The following is an 18,797-nucleotide window of genomic DNA, read 5'->3' as shown; positions in this document are numbered from 1 at the left end:
CTCTGCTTCCACTGGGACTTCCAGACCAAGTCCCACTTCTAAGGAGACTCTTTCTCCTCTGAGATAGGACTGACTTCAGCACTGCCTGGTTCTGATACCCTCTCACTCTCTCTTCTCCAAGCTCTTTCACATGAGAACTAGATACCTATAAAAATAGCTCAACTAAAGAGCAAAGAGGAGACAGGCAACCACATAGACATTGATGTCAGACAACTAAGCAGACTATAGAGCTAATACCCTCTTGCCAGCCTCCCCTGCAGCTGGAGGTAACCATGTGACATGGTTCTAGTATGGGTTTTGTTTGTTTTGTTTTTTGGCACTGGGGATTGAATCCAGAGCTTTATCACTAAGCCACATCCCCACCCTATTTTTATTTTGAGTCAAGGTCTTGCTAAGTTGCTTAGAATCTCACTAAGTTGCTGAGGATAGCCTCAAACTTCTGAACCTCCTGCCTCAGCCTCCCAAGGTACTAGGATTACAAGCTTGCACCACCTCCAACACCATTACAGTGGGAATCAAATTTCAACATGAGGATAAGGGAGCCAGATCACATCCAAAACATAGCAGCAACCCAAGCATGCTATAACAATGTTTTGATTTTTTTTCCTCATTAAAAAAATCTTTATTTTAATTCCATTATGGTCATAGAACATACTGTGTATAATTTCAATCCTTTTAAATTAGTTAACACATGTTCTATGGTCCTGAATATATATAGTCCACCATGATGAAGAGTGCATATGCACCTGAAAAGAATGTGTATTGTGTTGCTGTTGTTCTTGTTGCTGTTGAGTGGAGTGTTCTACAAAGTGTGAATTGGTCGAATTGATTCATGGTGCTGGACATGGTGGCATGCAGCTATAATCCCAAAGACTCAGAAGCCTGACGTAGGAGAATCACAAGTTCAAGGCCAGCCTCAGCAACTTAGTGATACCCTGTCTCAAAAAATAAAAATGTATCCCAGTCATATAGCACCCATAGGTTCAATATTCAGCACCAGGAAAAAAAAAGTTGATTGATGGTGTTGCTCAAATCATCTGCATCTTTATTTTCTGTCTACTTGTCTCATCAGTTAGAGAAAAGTGTTGACAATTCATTAGGACATTATGAGCAAATGTTTCAGGAAGAATTCAATCCCTCTGGCTACTGTGTGGAGTCTAGACTGTGGGGATGAGCAGAAAAGAAGCAGGGTGATCAATGAGGAGCCTGTCATAATGACTTGTGCAAGTATTGATGGTGGCTTGGATCAGACCTGTGGTAGTATTCAGGGCATTATGAACTGGATGACTATGCATATATTTTGAAGATAGAACAAATAGGATTGAGGAATTGGGAGTTGAGACAATACCAAGGATTTTGGCCTGAGCAACTGGAAGGATGGAGTGATCTCAGATGTGATGGAAAAGATAATAATGTAAAGCATGTTTGGGTGGGTGGAAATAAAAGCAGATCATGTTTTGAGAGATTGCATGAATATTTTATTTATTTATTTATTTAGAGTGGTAGTTAGATACAATACCTTTATTTCACTTATTCATTTTTATGTGGTGCTGAGGATCAAACCCAGGGTCTCACACATGCAAGGCGAGCGCTCTACCGTTGAGCCACAACCCCAGCCCCTGAATGAATATTTTCACTGAAAAAAAATAAGAGAAGACACACAAACAAGTTGCCTAAAAGCATTTTTTTTTTTTTGGTACTGGGAGTAAATCCAGGAGCACTTAACCACTGAGTGACATCCCAAGCTTGTTTTTGTATTTCATTTAGAGACAGGGTCTCACTGAGTTACGTAGGGCCTCACTAAATTGCTGAGGCTAGCTTTGAACACATGATCCTCCTTGCCCCAGCCTCCTGAGCCACTGGCATTACAGGCATGCACCACCATGCCTGGCTGAACATCCAATGTTGATGGAGATTTCTCTCAATCTCAGGGTCTGCTCTTAGCACAGCAGAGTCCACTAATGCTACTAGAGTTAAAATGTATCCCCACGACATACACTGTAATGACCTATGGGGCATTTTGCATTTTAGAGGGAGTCTCTTGGGCTAATCTCAATTTCATGTTGTCATCAGCTCTTTGTTTACCAGGTTTTTATCTGACAGTGGCAGTATGTTTTCCAAATACTATGTGCCCTGGGTGGTGCAGCTTAGGATAAGTGAGTAGGGAACAAGGACCCTCCAATGATATTCTGCTAACATCACTCCTTACCTTAAACCACTCCTGGCAAGGCTCATGTCTTAGGGATTATATATTTATATGCAACTAAAATACTAAGAAAATACTCCAAAATCTTGACAGTAGTTAAAACTGAATGATAGGACCCAATTGACTATTTTTCTTCTATTTCCTAAATTGTCTTCAATTACCTTGTACTGCTAGAATAACTGAATCTCAGAACCTCCCTTAAAACCTGACAACAATGGCAAGAATATTTGGAGGTTCTGGATCTTAAAAGAAACAAAGACACTGGAATAGCATCTCAGATTTATTTTCTGGAGTAACAAACATTTGATTACGAAACAAAACAAATAGATCCTAAAGCCTAGGAGCCAAATTATAAAAAAAAAAAAAAATTAGGCTCCCCCAAAGCAAAGTAGGATATCCTACAGTATTTACTGTAGGAATCATCAGCCAAGGGAAGGATTTACTGCCTAAAATGGTGCTCAAGGTAAAGCTTAGTCCTATTCTCCCTGCTGAGGCTTAGTGAAAACTGGGGGCACGAAGCGCTGCAGGATCCGCACCACCAGGGAAAGCCAGTCAAGACAGAAGGAAATGGAAGTTTGGAGTTGGCCAGGATCTTCAGCAGTTAATCATCTAAAAGGGAAAGAGAATATCAAGTAAGGGGGCAGGAGGGGCACTTTCCTTGTTTTGCCTCCTCACACAGGTGCAGAGCACCCCCCTTATTCAGACTTCATTATAGTGCTTCCTTGGACTAAGACTAGCCCTGGCCACTTGCTGTCATCTTCTACCAAGCCCACTGTATAACTGACACAGCAAAGATGGGACCATTCACATTGAGCTCCTTCTGAACTGGCCCTCAGAGATCAGCATGTGCATCCACAGGCTATGGGAAAGGCTGGCAGTGTGCAGGTACAGATACTGGTTAAGACATCACCCACACTATTGATTTTACCTGTGCTCAAGGTGTTCTTCTCACTCTGAGGCTTGCCTCTGTTGTCTGCCACCTCCCATCCGATACCCTTAGGCTACCCTGGACAGCATCATCCATTGTCCCCTGACTCCCTTTGGGCTGGTTTTCCCCATCACTTCCCCCATCCTTCTGCCCTGGCTATGCCCTGCCCAAACCCTACAGTTACAATTCTTTCCTGCTCCTCTCTCAGTCGTCACCTGCCTGAGGAAAACCCCTCCAACCATCCCTGGTCTGTCCCCTAGCTGCCCAGACCACTGGGAGGATCCTGAAATAGGATACAACTGAAACAATCAGTTACCTGGACCTCCAGCGGCTGGCGCAGCATCTCCACCAGGCCCTGGCGAGTGTGGAAGGACACCAACTGCAGCATCTGCCTCTCCTGCGACACCAGGGCCTCCAGGATCACCTGCGCCACCAGGATCACCAGGGTCATCAGGATCACCAGGATTCTCGGGACCTCCTGGGCCACCAGGACCTCCTGGGCCACCAGGACCGCCAGGGACACCAGGACCGCCAGGGACACCAGGACCACCAGGACCGGCAGGACCTCCAGGATCTTCAGGACCTTCAGGACCCTCAGGACCCCCAGGACCGCCAGGGCCAACCAGCCCGACGTGGCCGGCGGCACCACCCGCTGCAACCACTGCGACACCTGCACCTTCTTCTGCTGCCTGCATGGCTCCTCCTTCATCAGCCTCAGGGAGCCCAAACACTCCCGCCTTTTCCACCGGAAGCTGTGTGACCTACTACTCCCAACACGAAGCTCCGTTTCTTAGTGCAATGTAATGCGGGATATCCAGAGCGCCTGCGCAAACACATCCGCTGACAAGGCCTCCTGTCCTGTAATTGGTTCACACCAACATGACCCGGAAGAACCCCTATATTTTCTAACCAATGATCACTCCCTCATAAAGCTCCACCCTCTAGAGTAGGAGGCCGGGCAGATCTAGTGCGACTGCGCAAACAGATCCCCGTAGGCTGCTTCTGAAAAGTGGGCACTACCTGGAGTCTGACACTAGTAGGCCGTATAATGAGTGGATTTCCCAGTGTTGCTACGTACAGCCAGTTTCCCAGTGCACATGCCCAAACACTAACCCCTGAGACTGTTTAGCATATGACTGGTTCCCTTCAATCCCACCCCACTCCAAGCATGCCAGGGAGTCCTAGAAGATGCCTGATGCCCCTGCTGACTGGTCCCATGTCTTTCTGTTATGTGAGGGAGGCAGGCTTCTCTGGGCCAAACTGGTCCTGTCTCCCACATGTGGTCCAGTCCTGGGGACACATGGCCAGGGATGCAGAGCAGCCACTCCTGGGTTCTACCTGTCCCCATCCTCAGGGAGCACCTAGGCAAGTTCTTGGAGCTAGGGTGAGCCTTACTCCTTCAGCTAGACCAGGGGCTGTAGGGAGAAGCTACTACCCCTTGGGCACTGGTCTATTTCTGTGTGTGGAAGTGGGCCAAATCAACAGGAAAGGTACAGGTGGAGGTGGGCAGAGTGGGGCCAGCATTGCCTCTGAGGCATGTGTCTGCAAGGGACACTATTATATTAGAAGGTAACTGGACCAGGACTAGTGTGGGGCAGGAGTAGTTCCTAAAATACAAGGCTGTTGTGTATGTCTGCCCTGCCTCCTTGTCTAGATGTTCAATGACCAAAAAAAAAAAAAAAAAAAAAAAAGGTAAAAATGAAAAATCCCCCAAAGTCTTGAAATCTCTGTTCTCTAAAAGTTTTGAGACTGGTAATGGGCAAGATAAATAGCTTAAAGAAAAGACAGCTTTTACCAACAACCTGCTTGACAAAATCCTCATTGTCATCCTTGTCCTCAGACTCATCATTTCTGCATCTGTATCCTCATCATCTTTTCTTTTCTTGTTTTTTTTCAGCCATAACAGTTCCATTATTTTTACATCACTTTTCTGTTGGCTGCTTATAGGACAACATTGTTCTAGGTTTTTCTCCATCTCTCTCTCTCATTGGCTCATTGTTCCAAGTTTCTGTGTAGCATCTCAATGGAGAGGGCAGGATGCTGTCCTGGGCTATAGTGTGGTGCTCAGAACAAAGGAAATGGTCAAGGGCTATTGAAATCAGTGCTATAGTGGGGAATATTCATTGCTGAAGACAAAGATAAAAGGGGCTCCCAATTGCAGAGGATCAGGCATGGATCTTGATTTGTAATTAGCATTCTTCTCTAAAGAAAACACAACTCATTAGACAAATGACCAATTCCAGAGTAAGGCAAAGAAAGCACAAGATGAACTGGAATATCTGTCCCAGAAGAATAAGGAAGTGTTCTACAAACAACAGGGACACATTTAATAGGACTAAGGGGGAAAAAAGAGAGAGAACACAAATCAAACAGAGGCACATTACTAATGACCTTATATAAATAGCAAGTATGCATGGAAACCAGGAACCATATAGGATTTCCTTTATTTCCCTAACCTTCTGTACTTCTGAGTCAATCAAGAATTAGGAGCAAGGGCTGGGGTTGTGTTGAGAGCCACAGCGGAAGGGGCCCCAGCAAACTTCCAGCTGCCAGCTGATTGGCTCCTCTGCTGTGATGCTCATTGGGCTGTTTCCCCACCCTTTCAGACCACGGAGCTGCTCATTGGGGGACTCTTTTGGCTGTGGCTCTCAACATCTCCAGCTGGAAGTTTGCAGGGGCCCCTTCGGCTGTGGCTCTCAACAGGGTTGTGGCTCAGTGGTAGATCACTTGCCTAGCACACTGGGTTCGATCCTTAGCACCACATAAAAATGAAATAAAGATATTTTGTCCACCTACAACTAAAAAATAAATATTAGAAAAAGGAATTAGGAGCAAGCCAGACTTAGTGGCATATGCTAACTCGTGGTGCCTGTGAATGTGAGTTTATTTGGAATTTGGGTTTTTGTAAGCATCATCAGGTTAAGATGAGGTCATACTAAAGTAGCATGGGCCCTAAATGCAATACAACTGATACCCTTGTTTTTTAAAAGAAGGAAAAAGGCAGAGAGAGATAAGAAGTCCATATGAAGATGAATGCAAAAATGGAGTAATATGTCTATCAGACAAGAATTCCAAGGATGGCCAGCAACCACCTGAAACAAGGAGAAAGTCATGCAACAACTTCCCTACAACTTTCAGAGAAAGCATGACATGGTGACACCTTAATATCAGGCTTTTGGCCTGCTGTACTATAAGAGAATAAATTTCTATTCTTTTAAGCCACCCAGTTTGTGACACTTTGTAGCAACAGCCCTAGAAAACTTATGCATCTTCCAAGTTTCCAGTTTACCACTTCAGCTCCACTTGACACCTAAAACTCTGATTTCTCAATCCCCTAACAGCCAGCCTCAACATCTACCTGCACATATAAGAGAAAATGTATGGGCACTACAGCTGTAACAGGCATAGGGCCACAGGGCTGGTCTTAGGGAGCTTACCTGGAAGTAGAAGAAGGACTATTAAGAAAGGAGAAGGAGATGTGGGGTGGAGGACAAGAGAAGGGAGAAGGGAGTGGGGATCGAGGTGTGATGTGTGCATGTATGGAAAGGGCACAGTAAAATCATTAATTTGTACAATTAGCATGTTGATTACAATAAAACTAAGTATATAAAATACAAAAAAAGTATCTTATTGATTGTATTAAAAATAAAACATTTTACCTGGGCATGGTGGTGCACACCTGTAATCCCAGCAACTCAGGAGGCTGAGACAGGAGAATCACAAGTTCAAAGCCAGCCTCAGCAATTTAGCAAGGCCCAAAGCAACCTAATGAGACCCTGTCTCAAAATAAAAAAAATAAAAAGGGCTAGGATTGTGCTCAATGGATATGGTAAAGATACTGGGGATGTGGTAAAGTGCTCCTGGGTTCTAATCCCTAGTACCAAAATAAAATATTTTGTTTCATCCATAATACAGAAAAAGAAGGTATATCTGATATATACAGAAGAACATCAATATTTCTTTATTATAATTAGTTTTATCCCAACATCCTAAAGATAATTTATAACTTTATGTCTACATTAAACTCACCATGCACAGCTTCACAGGTTGTATGCTAATCTCAGTACCATTCACTTGCCTTATCTCACCTCATGATCAATCATTGCTACCACATTCAAGAGTATTTCATGCCTCCTAATCTTGCACCAAATATAGTTTAGTAATACATAATGTTTAAGTAATACTGGCATAATTTTTTAAAAAATCTTCACATAATGGCCACACTCCACTTTTTTTTTAAAAAAAGGTATAAAATCTGTGACAATTACACAATGAGATATGGTAGATTATCATATTTATGGTAAGTATCAGTAGCTCCCTGTTCATAAATATGAATAGCTCTCTTGGAATAAAGTAGTATACCTATTAAGTTAATCTATGTACATACAGTTATACTGATTTAGTTTAAATAAGACAAAAACAAAAGGAAATAAAACTAAAAACCAAGCTGTCTACAAGTGTGATATAGGAATATAGGGAACTTTATATATTAAAAAAAAAAATTGGTACTGGGAATTTAACCCAGCAGTGCTTAACCACTGAGCCACATCCCCAACTTCTTCTGTTTTTGTTTTGAGATTGGGTCTTGCTAAATCCTTGGGGTCCCACTAAGCTGCTGAGGCTGGTCTTGAATTTGCAATCATCCTGAGTTGCTAGGATTACAGGCATGTACCATCGTGCCTGACTATAAGATGTTTTATAAGTATTAAGAACCCTGGCAGGGCTGAGGATGTAGCTCAGTGGTAGAGCACTTGCCTAGCATTTGCAAGGCCCTGGGTTCAATCCCCAGGACTGAAAAAAAAAAAAAAAAAAACAAACCCTTGGCAGACACAATTCTCAATTATTCTCAATTTTGTCATTCTGTTATCAAACATTTTTTAAGTTTTTGGTAATAGATGGACACAGGGCCTCGCACAGGCTAGGCAAGCACTTTATCACTGAGCCACAACCCCAGCCCCTGTCATTGGTATTTTTTTAAAAGGCATTTCTTTTTTTTATCCTTTATTTTATTGATTTTTAGGCAGTGCTGAGAATTGAACCCAGTGCCTCTCACACAGTAGGCAAGCGCTGTACCACTGAGCTACAAACCCAGCCCTGTCATTGGTATTTTCACGGGGATTGCATTGAATCTTTTGGTAGTATGGCCATTTTTTTTTTTTTTAAAAAAGGTTATAGGTTGACACAATCTTTTTATTTATTTATTTATTTACTTAATATGGTGCTGAGGATTGGATACAGTGCCTCATGCCATGCATGCTAGGTGAGCGCTTTACCTCTGAGCCACAACCCCAGCCCAGTATGGCCATTTTAACAATATTAATTCTGCCTATCCATGAACATGGGAAGTCTTTCCATCTTCTGAGCTCCTCTTCAAATTTTTTCTTCAGTGTTCTACAATTTTTATTGTCGAGGTCCTTTGCCTATCTTGTTAGGTTAAATGCCAAGTTTTCTTTAAAGGCTGTTGTGAATGGGACCATTTTCCTGATTTCTTTCTCAGCACCTTTATTACTGGCGTATAGGAAAGTAATTGATTCATGAAGATTGCTCTTGTATCCTGATAGTTTTCTGAATCTGCTTGCTGATTCTAGAAGTCTTCTGGTGGAGTTTGGGGGCCTTCTAAATATGGGATCATGTCTTCAGCACATAGCTAATTTGACTTCTGCTTTTCCTATTTGTATCCGTTTATTTTCCTGAAGGATAGCTTTGCTGGGTCTGCCCATCCAGGTTGGTGGTTATTTTCTTTGGGGGCTTGAAACACATTCTTCTGAGCTTTTCTGGCCTCAATGCTTCCTTCTGAGAAATTGCTGTTTTTGTGATTCATTTTCCTTTATCGGTGACCTGGAATTTCTCTTGCAGCTTTAACAACAATTATTTCCCTTTGTTCTGGATTTTCAGCATCTTAACTATAATGTGTCGTGGGAAGGTTCTTTCCGGGTCTTGTCTATTTGAGGTTCTAAGTGTCTCCAGTACCTGGATGCCCATCTCATTCCCAAGGTTTGCAAATTTTACTGCTATTGTTTCACTGACTAGGTTATCAGTGCCATTGGCCTGTGTCTCTGCTTCTTCCTCAAAACCTGCGAACCTTAAGTCAGGACTCTTAATTTCGTTCCAGATTTGTGCGTATTCTGATCATAGTTTCTCATTTTTTCCTTTAAGAGCATGTGAATATTCATGTCTGCCCACTTTGTCCTTGTGCTCCGAAATTCTGTCCTGTCCTGGATCTAATCTGTTGGGCAGACTTTCAACTGAGTTTTCACTTGACTTAATTGTGCCTTTCATTTCCAAGATTTCCTCTTGGTTCTCTTTCAGAATCTGTCTCTCGCTATTGACGTACCTTTCATATCCCATATTGTCTCCCTCTGTTCCTTCCTTAGTTCTTCTTTCAATGCATTGATCATTTGAATGGCCAAGTTTTGTATTCTTTGCATTTCATCCACCTCAGTATCATTGGTTCAGTTTTGGGGGAGATGTGAACTTTTTCAGGCATCATGGTTCCTTGTGTGATTCTGTACTGCTTGTGAATCTGTTGGAGTGGATTCCTCTTCGTCTGGTATATGAGGGTCTTTTCAGTAGGAATTTGTCTCTCTACAATGTGCCCTGTGCTGGAGGTGATTCTCTGCATCAAAACAAACAACCAGTGGGATCAAGTGTTAGGGTTTGGTCAGCAGCACAACTTGGAGAGGAGAGAGTAGTCACCAGTGGAACTGTGGCATTGGTCACTTGAGGGCACACTGTGTCTCAAAAAATAAGAGATAACTTATCAATAAGGACCTATAAACTCCACTGACAAGTAAGAAAAGTGGGTGAGAAATAATATAGAATAAGTGGATAAATTAAGTAATACTAATTAGAATAAATTTTTAAAGATAAAAATAAAATTAAGTAATCATAATGGAATACTTACAATACAATCTTCCTTCTCAGGTGGCCCATGGAGCCCTGCAGGTGGCAACACCCCCAGTGTTCTCAGAGCCTCAGTCCATGTGCTGCAAGGGGTGTGGGGAGAAGGGCCCAGGTCTCAGTAGTAGATCCTCCAAACACCTCTGAGCATGGGGGAGGGGTGTAGGCCCCCACAGCCTGCCCTGGGCAGCAGCTTCCACCAGACCCAGACCCAGACCCATCCCACTTCCACTCTTTGCCAACCTTCCACCTTGTCACAGAGTTCAGACACCAATTTCAAAAGAAAGAAAGCACCCTCTGCCTTCCTGCATTGCTGACAGGCAGCGGCACCTCCCACCGCCTCCTGGAGCTTCCCGCCCTTCCATGTCACAGTCTCTTTCCTAGCCTAGATGGACTTAAGGCTCCGGTGTCCACCAGTCCAGTGACAAGTGAGGCATAGGTGGCTGTTGGATCGTGGGTATGCATGTGCCAGCGGGTGCACACACACCCAGAGCACATCAAATGCACAGAAAGTGGGGGCGGGGTGGGGGGGATTTCAGGGATTTCCAATGTCCCAAACAAACAGTTTAAACACTTAGGTGCTCTCGAACTGGACTCCCCTGCTTTCACTGCATCTGCTGGGAAGTGCCCCGGAGCTTTCTCCTCCTGCAGTGCTTCTCCTTGCAGCATCAGAGCCTTTGTGTGTGTGTGTGTGTGTGTGTGTGTGTGCTCAGGTGGCAGTTTTTGTTAACAGCATAGGCTGCATATCTTAAATTCACTGGGAAAGTCTCTTTGAGCCAGTCATATGCCACTCGTGGTGCTGTGCATTTCTTTTTGTTAAATCTTCTACTATTCTCCCTAAAGTGATATTCCTGGGTTGCCTCTGGTTACTGACTCTCTGGATGGAACCCCAGGCCTTTCCCATGCCATTGCTGCCTCGGCATGCAGCCCCAGGAACTGCTTTGATACAACTCCTGGGACAACTACTATGTGGAGATGCTTCCAGTGTGCCATTTCTCCATTCGTAGGACACAAATGCTTATTGTCACTGGGCGGCACAGGATCCCACTTGGGGAAGAAAGTGGCTAGGCCAGAAAGCTCGCTGTTCAGAAACGTTCAGCATGGGGAAGGGAGTATTCTCAAATCCAGTGGGCTTCATGATACACCCTTTTGTATGACACTGTTTGCGTATGAGCCCCTAATTGTGCTTTTGTGTGAGAGTTGCCCTTCACAGAATCCTCCTGGAAGACTTGTCGACATCAATACAGCACAGTGGGAAAACCGATACGTGCTTATTGTATTAAGAAAGATGCAGGGGCTGGGGTTGTGGCTCAGCGGTAAAAGCACTCACCTAGCACGTGTAAGGCCCTGGGTTCGATCCTCAGCACCACATATAAATAAATAAAATAAAGGTAGTGTGTCCAACTACAACTAAAAATATAAATATAAAAAAAGAAAGATGCAAGTTACAATCACATCCCAGAGATAACCCCTGTTAACATTTTGATGAATATCTTCTTCAAGTATATAATGTGCCTGTGTTTGAGCACACACTCTCTCTCTGTCTCTCACACACATGCACACAGACACACAGACACACACACACACAATTTTAACTTAATCGTCATCTCTCACACCTCTACATGGACAAGCAGAATGGTTCATGGAGGTCAACCTTGGTCCTTTTTGAGAGTTCCTACTGAGACAAGTCTTACACAGTTGCCTCTACCCATTCCCCACCCCCCAAAAAACCCCCAACTTTCCTTCAGTTCTCTTTATCTTCTCTGCCTGGATCTTTCCTCCCCAGGAAGCAGGAGGGGGGTTGACTAAGGTCAGTCCCACGGAGAACCTCAGCCCTCAGCAGCACCCTCAAGACACTTGGTGGCCTGTAGGGTCCCCATACTCTCTTGTGCTGACTACCCCAGGCTGGAGATCCTTCCACAAGTATGATTTCCATCAGTGACATGGGTGTCGTGCGGGCTTCCCCAAACTGCCTCTGGTCGTGTTGACGGATGTATTTCCAATGTGAATTTGTAGAAACTGGAAGCCATGGTGAGAAGTAATGTAACCATCGTCTCAGAATTCCTCCTCCTGGGACTGTCAGCGGTGCCTGGACATCAGCCCCTCCTCTTCAGCCTGTTCCTATCCATGTACCTGGTCGCGGTGGTGGGGAACCTGCTCATCATCCTGGCTATCGGCTCCACCCCCACCCTCCACACGCCCACGTACTTCTTTATAGCCAGTCTATCCTGTGTGGACATCTGCTTCACCTCTGTCACTGTACCAAAGATGCTGCTGAACATCCAGACTCAGAGCCAGTCCATCCCTTAGGTTGGGTGCCTCATTCAGATGTATTTTCTGATTTTATTTCTAGAACTGGACAATGTCCTCTTGGCGATGATGGCCTATGACCGATTCGTAGCCATATGTCACCCTCTTCACTATGCCGCAACCATGAGCCCCGAATTCTGTGTCACCTCCTTGTCTGTGGCTCTGATTGTCACAAACATCTATCCCTTGGTCCACACCCTGCTTATGGATACACTGTCATTCTGTGCAAGTGTCAGAATTCAACACATTTTCTGTGAACTCTATGCATTGCTAAAGCTCTCCTGCTCAGATATCCATGTCAATGAGTTGGTTGTTTATACCCTGGGGAGCCTTCTTTTTGTGACCCCCTTCCTCCTGATTTCTCTTTCCTACATGCGCATTTTCTCAGCCATCCTAAGACTGCATTCTTCTCAGAGCAAGATGAAAGCTTTTTCCACTTGTAGTTCTCACCTTGCGGTGGTGTCCTTGTTCTATGGGACCCTGCTTGGGATTTATCTGTGGCCTTCCTCGTCTTACACAGTTGAGGATTCCGTGGCCGCCGTCCTATATGCAGTGGTGGCTCCCATGCTCAACCCCTTCATATACAGCCTAAGGAATGAGGACATGAAGGGGGCCCTGAGGGGCCTCTTCAGTTGAAGCAATGTCTGGTTTTGGTGACACCAACTTCTGCTTCTGAGCCAGGATGCCTTGTCTTTTCCTCCCCTTCACTGGGAGGGGACTGTCCCTCTCTCAAGACCCATCTCCCAAGCGTCTGGCTGTGTCCCACATTTCTGCTGTCTTCCACCTTCATCTGCTCAGTGAACCAGCACTCCCAGATTGACTTTGGTGTTCCTGGCCCTGGGGATGTAATTCCCGGGCATTCTGTATGTCCCACGTCCCTCGCCACCCGTCTGGAGCCCTGCCTGTCCCTTGAATTTGTATATGTACCGACTTAGGCCCTGTGTGGTCCCCAGAGGTAGGCAAATGGAGGCTCAGAGAAGGGTTCCCCTTCTGCAGCCCCCAGGGGTAGGAACTGTTTGGATGGAGCCCAAGAGGTTCCTTTCACTTCTCAAGAACAACAGGCACAATGAGGTGCTCCTGTCCCTGGGCAGCAATAGACGCATGGGCTCTGACCTCATGGCCCAACCACTAGACTTGTGAGCCAAGTGGAGGAAAGTACAGGTGCCCCTTCTGTACTCCTGGGCTGAACATGGCTGTCTTCCCCATGTCCAAGCCACGCCCTGGACTTGTTGACTTTGCAAAGGACAGTCCTAGATGAAATGACATTCACGCCCCTCTAAACACGTGCATATGATAATGATAACTGTGTGGCCGAGTGTCTTTCCAGGGATGGACAGGATGAGGGTCCATCTCATGTGTTCTACACCTTGGCCTTGACAGCCTCCTTTTGAGACATGGGGTCTGTGTCCCTCCCTTCCCCTGCCCCCTTGAATGTGAGCAGGTCTGGTACTGCTTCCACTGCTGGAGGACAGCGGGGTCGATGCTGCTTGACATGATAGTAGTGTGAAGCTTCTCGACTGTTCCCTGGAACACGGGCTCTGGGAGCACTGAGCTGCCTGAAAGCAGTTGGGTTGCCCTGGGGCTGCCGCCACGGTGGAGAGGACTTGAGGGCATCTCTGGTGCACAGGGCCTGCCTTGGAGTCTCCCGCACACAGACGGAAGACCTGTGAGGGAAGGACCCTCGGATGATTTGGCTTCCACCTGCTTCAGATGTCTCGGCTGATCCTGCAGATGTCCCAGAGCAGAGGCCACGAGTGCCTGCTGGGCCCTCTGGGAGTTGCTGGCCCAGTGCATCTCTGGGCACAATGAAATGGGTGTCTGATTAGGATCAGTTGATTTAACAAAAAGCAGATACAATCACGCAGGAGAGAAGGGACGGAAACTAAATGTTGAAATTGCAAAACTACCTTGAATGCAGATGAAACGGGCAGTTCTGTAGAAATAGATCAATTTCCCAGGTTGACACCAGGGGATCTAGGACAAGGCCATTCCCTGTAGCCAATATTGTAAGACAGTCTGCATCTCACAACGCCATCACGACTCCTTTCCTTGCCTGCTGGTGTCTAGGCATGTGGTATCCGAAGGGAGCAGATGGCCGTCGGCACTTCACGCTCAGTGAGACGCTTCCTGTGCACCATGTTGGAAGTGTGCCCCTCTGTGAACCAGAGCTCCTTGACCTGCAGAGCCTAAATTTCCAGGTTCCTGGCCAAAAAGCCAGGCCGTTTACCCCTGCTCCTGAGTTACGGTGTATTCTAAGTTCCATACGCGGTATATGTGCAGGTGCAACACCTAAAACTCTGTCCGTCAGGAGGATGGTTTCCTGTCACAGCTGGGTTTGACAGCCATCCCTGAGGGGACTGTAGTGCATCAAAAGTCATTTTTTGGCTTGTCCCCACCCCCCCCGCCCCGTACCGGTTGACTAGGAAACAAGCTTGTCTTTTGGTTACCTCTGCCAGCTCACAAAAGCTTTCCCTCCCTTGCTAAAGTCTTCCCTGTCTCATCTGCCTTCACCGGGCACCATGATAATTTCCCTCCATCACGACTCCTCTGTGAGGCCTTCACAAACTCTTCATAAGGCACTAATACCCCTCGCTTCCCTTTGCTGAGACCTTCTGTCACTCACTTCCTCTCACAAAGGTGTTGCCCTCTGACACTAATGGCTGCCTTGCCTCTATATCCCCAACAGATCCTCCTGTCACAGGAGGAGAGATGTCCCCAAAGAAGGGTCTGAGGAGTTCCCGGAGAGAAGGGTAGACTTGACGCAGGACCAGTGGGGTTCTTGGCATACCTGACGGAAAAGAATTTCAGCCTGTGGCCGACAAAGGCATAGACAGAGGCTTATTTAGAAAAGTAGGTACATGTTCAGGGGAGGATGGGGGCAATCTCAAGAGAGAGATGCCTTGGGGGTAAAGCAAGGAATATTTGGATGCGGACCATCCCCAGAGGGAAAGTGAGCGGCCTGTTGGTGTGGTGTGTTAACATTTAGAGGACGACAGTTTGTAGGGGCTGGGCTAGAGGTGGTGGTGCCGGGCTAGAGTTCTGCAGTTCCCAACTAGTTTTCCCTACCCTTTGTGTTCCTCAGGAGTTGCAACTGTTCACCAGTGCTTTTTGCCTTTCAGTGGATCATGGGTGTTTCCTGCGTTTTCATGGTTCTTGGGTGACTTCCTCTGAGACTCAACAACTCTCCCTTTCTCCCCAAATTCCTATGTCACTTCCCTGGTCGCAGAGTCCTTCTTTGCCTTCCCTCCCCATCTCTTAGGCTTCCTCCTGAGCTTCCTTCAAACATGTCTTCCCTGAACCACCTCCCCTGACAAAAGCCTTCCCTGTCACTGCTCTCCTCACAAAAGATTTCCCTCCTCCATTCCAGCCACAAAGCAGTGATATCGCTTCCCTCCCCTCAAAGTGTCCTTCCACCCCTCACGTCACCTCACTAAATCCTTCATTCCGCCAACTGCCCTCAGAAAGGCCTTCTCTCAGACCGTACTGCCTCTAGCAAAGCACTAATGTCCCTCCCCTCCTCTTGAAAACTACTGACTTCCCTCACCTTCAAGACCTTCCCTCCCCCATCTCTTCTCACCATCTCTTCCCTCTTGGCTCCTGAAGTTATCGCACCCCATTCACTGCTCAGAGAATTCTCTGCTCCTTCCCTTTCCTTCACGAGTGCCGAGCTTATCAAGGGCTTCCACCCACACCTTGCCTCAGAACATAATGACCTGGCTCTCCCCTGTCATCAAGACCCTCCCTCCCTTACCTGCCTTCACAAAGTCCTTCTCTTCCTCAACTCCACTTTCAAAGACCTTTGGTCCCGCACCTTTGCAAACTTTGAAACAAACAGGCTTCTCCCAGCTTCCTTCAGAGCCTGTTCTGAATAAAACCAATTTTCCTCCCAATTTAACGCCAGATAATTCTGGAGCAGCGAGCGAGCGTGTGGAGCCTAGCCTTTTCCCTCCCGGGAGGTATTGTTACCAAAAGCTGGCACCTTGTCCCCTACGCCAACCCGATAATGGGGGCACTGTTTTGACAAAAAGGAAAAACAAGTTTGATTGCTTTGCCAGCAACAGAGAAACACAGGGACTCCTCCTTCAGAGACCGTGATTCTGCCCAAGGGTGGGGGGCAGGGAGTTTTTAAAGAGGTGATTCAGAGGAATTCATTCAGTTTCCCTGAGATTAGAAAGCAGACATTAGGGAGGAGAGGATCAGGGAGAAGGTCATGGAGGAGGAGGTCATGGAGGACCAGGTCACGGAGGACCAGGTCATGGAGGACAAGATTGGGAAGAGTTAAAGAAAAATTGTGAGTTGTAGAACAACAAGGGATACAGTCAAAGCATAAAGTGAACCACGGTGACAAGGAAAGGGCTCAGGACTGACACACTCTCCCAACTTGCCGGACCTGTACTTGGAACCACAAGAAAGGTCCTGCAGCTGCCTGGAGATATTAAATCCCAGGGCAGTTGCCCTTTTCCTTCCTGTTGCAACTGTGGCTACTTAAAACTTGCTTCATAGGTGAGGAAAATGAGGTCACTGGAAATGGTCGATGGGCCATTGTTGGTAGTCCCACCAGGGTGCACACCAAGGATTTTATCTGCACCAGTTGAGGTTCTGGACCTTGAGAGGATCATTTTGCAGTCTACATAGGGCTTGAGTGAGCCATTTGGAGCTTAAGCTGTGTGGAGAGCAGGCTATGCCCCGCTCAGGGTGACTCCACAATGTATAGAACAGCCGTTTTCAGGCTGTGTCTAAACCTGAGTTGCTCCATTTTTTAAAGCAGTGGTGTGCCATGAGCTACTCCATTTTGAGTATAAGGCAGAATGAGTCTGGCCCTTGCTTGTACAAGTGAACCACCACCATCTGCCCAGCGCAACCATGAGGCACAAACTGATAAACAACCTATATGTGGCAAGTTACCAAACTGAATCAAGGTGCACCTGGATACGTGGACACCCCAAATCATATCAGGAACACCAGACGTGGTAGCTTATCAACCTTACCAGTCGTAACCCCCTCACCTAAGACCCGCAAAAGGAGGAACACCCCCCACTTCCCACTCCCTGCTGAGACTGAACATGGTGGCACCCCGACCTCATCACTGCTCACGAGGCTTGCCCAGGAAAACCGCCACAGTGACGAACCTTCAATTTCCAGCCCCACGGATTTTCAGTGCAGCATGGCTTCCCGTGCCCATGACAACCACACACGATCCACTCCGGCTGACACCTCGAGCTTCTACTCCAACAAGACTCTGAAAATAACGACCTCCAGGACCCTCTGCTTCAACAGCTCTGTGGAAATGGTTCATAAAAATCCCTAGCTGACCCCTACGGTGCTACCTCTTCTCTCTCTGCAACGCGCAAGGATTCACATTTCCACGGCAGTGTTAGCAGAGATTCCTACTGTGGGGTAAGGCTGGTGCCAGCAGTGGTGTGTCGGAGCCAGCCCCTATCTGCTGGTGACAGGCAGCCCATGGGGACCATCTCTTGTCACCTGTGCCCCCAGTGAGCTCCTATTGATAGCTTGAAGTTGGCCAAGCTGGGAGCGCATGCAGGACGTGGTTTCCGGCAAGCGCCAGAAATCAGGGCTCCTCCCCACCTCACAAGGGCCCATTGCTAGACGTTTACTAACTCAGGAGGGGATCTAGGGCCTCGTTTCTTACGTGCTGTTCAGATGTAGCAGAGTGGCTGTGGGACTCGCAGTTAGAGAGAGAGAGAGGAACCTTCCTGATACAGTACTTGGACGATAGCAGGGGGGGGGGGGGTGTATTCCCAGAAGCAATGGTAGGGTCAGCAGGTTCCTGATCTCGCTACCACCCTCTTGTGGTAGGGTTCTGGCTCCCCAGGCAGGTCATTCTGTGGTATTTTGGGAGTCATTGTCAGAGTCTTGGCCTACATGCCATGGTTCTGGCTCCTCAAATGATTTCGTCAGCAACTGGATCTCTGTGTTAAAGTCCCTGTGCAAAAGCTGGCCAGTGAGGCTTATGTTACCTGCAGATGCATGCCGACTGATGCACGCAGACGTCCCCATGTAGCTGCCGGATGCCTGCATCTACCCTTGCAGCAGTATGCAGAGCACAGCAGGGAACAGACGGCACATTCTAATCTAACATACGCAGCCGAGAAGCAGTTAATGAAAGGGCCATGTAGAGAGGTGGGAGTAGGAGACTGGTGTGCCGTGGCTTAGCTCCTCTGGGCTGCTGAGGGCTGGTTGTTATAATGCCCCATTTGGGGGGAGGAGGTTGTTAACTGTGGGCATCTCTCAGATGTTAGTTGCATATGCTACATTTTTTTAAAGCTATAAAAATGTCTTCCTACTACACTGTAGTGTCGTTTTTGCTCTGGAGATTGTATGCATCTATTGTATCTGTTACGAAGGTGCAAGGTGCGTGGCATTGACAGACTGATGGAGAAACCCTACCTCCACACTGAAAGGGCTGTAATATGACCATGGTCATTAGTCCTC

The 18,797-nt window shown here is 46.7% G+C and overlaps 1 pseudogene; it reads left to right on the top strand.

The window, feature by feature from the left end:
• The first annotated feature begins 11,862 nt into the window (after positions 1–11,862).
• On the top strand, positions 11,863–12,980 carry LOC139703198 (olfactory receptor 1N2-like; annotated as a pseudogene).
• The last annotated feature ends 5,817 nt before the right edge of the window (positions 12,981–18,797 follow it).

Source organism: Marmota flaviventris, chromosome X (genome assembly GCF_047511675.1).
Source record: "Marmota flaviventris isolate mMarFla1 chromosome X, mMarFla1.hap1, whole genome shotgun sequence".
Taxonomy (NCBI): Eukaryota; Metazoa; Chordata; class Mammalia; order Rodentia; family Sciuridae; genus Marmota; species Marmota flaviventris.
Note: the sequence above shows the minus strand (reverse complement) of the source record. Positions and strands in the feature narration are given on the sequence as shown.